This window comes from Acanthochromis polyacanthus, chromosome 13 (genome assembly GCF_021347895.1).
Source record: "Acanthochromis polyacanthus isolate Apoly-LR-REF ecotype Palm Island chromosome 13, KAUST_Apoly_ChrSc, whole genome shotgun sequence".
Taxonomy (NCBI): domain Eukaryota; kingdom Metazoa; phylum Chordata; class Actinopteri; family Pomacentridae; genus Acanthochromis; species Acanthochromis polyacanthus.
Genome location: NC_067125.1, coordinates 25235219 through 25240096, shown reverse-complemented (window position 1 = coordinate 25240096; position 4878 = coordinate 25235219). Strand labels below are relative to the sequence as shown.

The following is a 4878-nucleotide window of genomic DNA, read 5'->3' as shown; positions in this document are numbered from 1 at the left end:
CACTTTCAAGACACCCTGTGCCAGATGCAGCAAAGCAGCCCCAAAACATTTACTGAGCCTCCTCCATGTTTCACCGTAGGGACAGTGTTCTTTTCTCGTATGCTTGGTTTTTGAGTCTATGAACATAGAGTTGATGTGCCTTACCAAAAAGCTCCAGTTTGGTCTCATCTGTCCAAAGGACATTCTCCCAGAAGCTTTGTGGCTTGGTCAACATGCATTTTTGCAAATTCCAGTCTGGCTTTTTTATGAGTTTTTTCAGCAGTGGTGTCCTCCTTGGTCGTCTCCCATGAAGTCCACTTTGGTTCAAACGACGACGAATGGTGCGATCTGACGCTGATGTACCTTGGCCTTGGAGTTCACCTTTAATTTCTTTGGAGGTTGCTCTGGGCTCTTTGGATACAATTCCAACGATCCGTCTCTTCAATTTGTCATCAATTTTCCTCTTGCGGCCACGTCCAGGGAGGTTGGCTACTGTCCCGTGGGTCTTGAACTTCTGAATAATATGAGCCACTGTTGTCACAGGAACTTCAAGCTGTTTAGAGATGGTCTTATAGCCTTTACCTTTAAGATGTTTGTCTATAATTTTTTTCGGATGTCCTGGGACAATTCTCTCCTTCGCTTTCTGTTGTCCATGTTCAGTGTGGTACACACCTTTTCACCAAACAGCAGGGTGACTACTTGTCTCCCTTTAAATAGGCAGACTGACTGATTATGAGTTTGGAAAACACCTGTGATGTCAATTAAATGACACACCTGAGTTAATCATGTCACTCTGGTCAAATAGTTTTCAATCTTTTATAGAGGTACCATCATTTTTGTCCAGGCCTGTTTCATTAGTTTGTTTTTTTAAATAATTATGTTAATCAACAATTCCAAAGTAATGGCTGTTTTGATTATTTAATTTTCAATAAATTTTTATTTATTGTTACTTTTGTGAGTTTCAAGTGATTTCAGTGAGAATTGTGGGTTTTTCCTTCTTTAACTGAGGGGTACCAACAATTTTGTCCACGTGTGTATTCTCATGTTTCAGGTGGTTCACAGAGTCTGTGGGGCATTTGAAAGGTTTGTTCAGAATCCAAATCAGTGACATTGTTTTGGTTGATGAGTGATATTTGCTACCACTTTCCTATGCACAAATACAAGAACAACAAAACATTTGAAAATGTACTATATATTTTTAATGAAGCCACTGCATAGGCTAATAAACTAGGCTAACAAAATTCATGTAACAGTGCCTCAAAAAAGCAGGTTTCAAGCAGCATATATAGTGAACAACTCAATACTGTGTGATAAAATAGATTTGCACACATTTCAACTATATTTTCACAATTTTTTCAAATTACACATATTTAAACACAACACATTTAATGTATTTTTTTCTCGAATTCTGTGAAATGATTGCTAACTTGTGCATTTAGGACTGAACTGGATTTGAAATTGTGTTGGCAAAATCTGAACAGACTTATTTTGAGTTTACAGACATTAAACATACAGCTCTGGAAAAAATTAGGAGACCACTGCAAAATTATCAGTTCTTCTGATTTTGGTATTTATAGGTATATGTTTAAGTAACATGAACATTTTTGTTTAATTCTACAAACTGCTGACAACATAACTCCAAAAGTCCACATAGAAATATTGTCATTTAGAGATTTTATTTGCAGAAAATGAAAAATGGTTATTTCTGAAAAAATTGCAGTGATCTCTTAATTTTTTCCAGAGGTGTATTTCACTGTTTGCCATATTATTCTGATGGCATCATGGATTGTGTGGCTTTTATTCTGCATTATTAAAGCAAGTCATCTCTTTCATCTTGTCCTTTAACTCGCACATAAAGCAAGTCTGTAGGACTTCCTTTTTCACCTGCGTAATATTGTAAAAATCAGGAACATCCTGTCTCAGAGTGATGCAGAAAAATTAGTTCATGCTTTTGTTACTTCCAGGCTTGACTATTGCAATTCCTTATTATCGGGTTGTTCAAATAGCTCTCTCAAACATCTACAGTTGATCCAAAACGCTGCTGCGAGAGTACTGACAGGAGTTAGCAAAAGAGATCATACTTCCCCTATACTTGCTTCTCTTCACTGGCTTCCTGTTAAATCCAGAATAGAATTTAAAATCCTTCTTCTGACATATAAAGCTCTTAATAACCAATCTCCATCATATCTTAAAGATCTGATAGTACCTTATTATCCTAGTAGAACTCTTCGCTCTCAAGCTGCAGGCTTACTTGTTGTTCCGAGAATTTCTTCTTCACTATACTTGTTATGCTAACTTACATAGTTTGAATTTTACTGCTAGCTATATATGGAGTGTGTTTAATGTCAAAGCCGTACATCATAAGAGTAAATTATGAGTCAGTTTGCAATGTTAGCTTATACTTTGTCTGTGTCACATATCCTGTCATGCATGTATCGAAATGTGTGTTGTGTTTTCCTTGCTTTCCCACCCCTCCCTCTTCTCCCATCTCTCCCCCTTGCCCTCCTCTGTCCTTCTCAACCCGCCCGGCCAGCAGGCAGATGGGTCCCCCCTATATAGAGCCGGGTTCTGCTCGAGGTTTCTTCCCTGTTAAAAGGGTGTTTTTCCTTGCCACTGTCGCCTTTGGGCTTGCTCTGGGGGTCAGGCATATGGGTTCTGTAAAGCGTCTTGAGACGATTTGACTGTAATTGACGCTATATAAATAAAATTGAATTGAATTGAATTGAATCTTGCTAGTGTAATAACAAATATTAATTAAATTTGAAACTGCCTTTGTCTGTCATTTTTATAGATTTAGGGAGGGCCTGAAGACCCTTGGTGTTCTAGATGCAATGAGGATTCAGCCAGACAGTTTCAGACCTTTAATGTGTCATGAACCATCTCCACTCACTGCTGACGCAATGGATCAGCTTTTCCACATCCGCCTGTCTGCTGTGGGAAGCAACAAGAGAATGGCAGAGGAACGTATTGTGGCATTTTGGAGGGATTACCTGCAGGATGTAGAAGGTAAATACTCCTGCTAGATGTTCTTTACTCCTCTGTATTCTTGTTTTGTTTTTTGTTTTGTATTTTACTTTTTTTTTCTTTTACAGCCTGTCTCTGTGGAATTGACTGTCCTTACATGATATACCTTTTTGAATTTTTAGATATCTTGTAGTTCTGTTAATGTTTCTTTTCTCACTCCTCCATTTACTTCCTTCCATCTATAATTTTCCTTTCTCTCTTTGTATGATCTATTTCTTCTGCTTTTTGCATTGCACTTTAAACTTAATGGTATAATGTGGAACATTCTTATTCTTCTTTTTGATGTTTGCTTGCTTTTTTTGTGTTAGAGCAAGTGGGTCCCTCAGCACTAGGTAAAATCCTAGCTTTTGCGACGGGTGCAAGTGTCATCCCTCCAGTTGGATTCTCCCCACTGCCATCAGTTGATTTCCTGCATGATCAGTCCATCAGCCCTGGACGCTATTTGCCTATGGCACACACCTGCATTAACTGCCTTAAAGCTGCTGTCCGGAGTTTGAATCGCAGCGTCTCCCAAAACACTGGTGGTCCCACCCTCTGATTTCGCCCCTTTATTTGTGCACGCGCGCAGTACATGAGAGAAGTGCCCGGAGTGCAGCAGCATTTTGCCTGTTTTGCTGTTTTCCCCTCTTCTACATTTAGTACATTTAGTAAATAATAAAGGAATTACGTTAGAATGCTGTATTGAGTCTAACTTGTCCTAATACCAAAATAACATGAATCTGCTAGGACGAACGAGTAAAGTTTCAATATGTGATTACACTCGTGTATCCCTCTCGATGACGTTGTTTATCAAACTTAGTGCATTTACGCGTGTATATGTGTTACATTGTTTATTTATTTCTATCTAGAGTTCAGAATTGCATGACTCCTCTGACGAAGAGTATGTCCCAGACGCCCCAACATCTTCCTCCAGAGGTCGGGCATCTAAACGAAGCCGTCAGGCGGGCTATGGAGGCCGTGGTCGGGGAGCGACGCGAGCACCCCGAGCCAAAAAACGTCCTGCAGTCTCTTGGCCTGACAAGCCGTGGGATTGGTAACTTTTCTGGAAGTTGCTGATCCCTGATGCTCTCTCCTCCACAAGCAAAACAAATGTGTGCGCGGTTGCGTAGTGCGTAGCTCGCCCACCTCTGCATGGGCTTGCTTGCTGTGTGCGTAACCGTTGATTGACAGCATGACAAAGCTGAAGCTCGAACTTGATTGGTCGGCAGCAACCGGCGCTTTTTGGAATAACATGGGGGTCTATGAGAGGAAGGCGAAGCTCAGGAATAAATTTTCATATCGCGTCATACTAACATTATATTACAGTATCGAACTAGACTAACACATTTAAGCTTTGTTAAAAAATGATACATAAATTGAAAACAAACGGAAACTCCGGACAGCAGCTTTAAGTTGCCACTATTGGAAACATACGAGGATTTCAGGGAGAGGATGGACTTTGCATTGAGTAACACACAGGGTTTTGGTAGAGAATAACTTTTGAAGATTGTGTGTTCCTACCACAATGCAGTGCTCAGGATGTTTCAGTTAGAATGTATGAACATATGAACTGCTGTTTTGGTTTTCTTTCCCCTCTTTGATTAGGTGTTTGCAGAGGAAAAACAGTTTTGGGGGAAAAATATTGTTAAGGATGTGATCTTTTACAGGGATTAGCTGAAATTTGTTTTTAAATTTTTGTACCTTTTTTCTGTCACTCATTTTTGATCAACAGTGTTGATTATATATCAGATTTGTGGTTGGGAGGCAAACTGTTTTGTTCTGGCATTTCACATTAAAGCACTGTATAAATGCAGCCATTAACTATTTGTTACAAAACAACCCATGGAGTTTAAGCTGTTAGGCAGCTTTTCTACTGTTCACTAAGAAAATTCACCA

The 4878-nt window shown here is 39.5% G+C and overlaps 1 long non-coding RNA gene across 1 annotated transcript; it reads left to right on the top strand.

The window, feature by feature from the left end:
- Positions 1-962: 962 nt before the first annotated feature.
- LOC127536684 (uncharacterized) lies at positions 963-3776 on the top strand. The gene is made up of 3 exons (XR_007945778.1): positions 963-1062; positions 2771-2985; positions 3312-3776. It is a non-coding gene; the product is annotated as an uncharacterized LOC127536684 (long non-coding RNA).
- The last annotated feature ends 1102 nt before the right edge of the window (positions 3777-4878 follow it).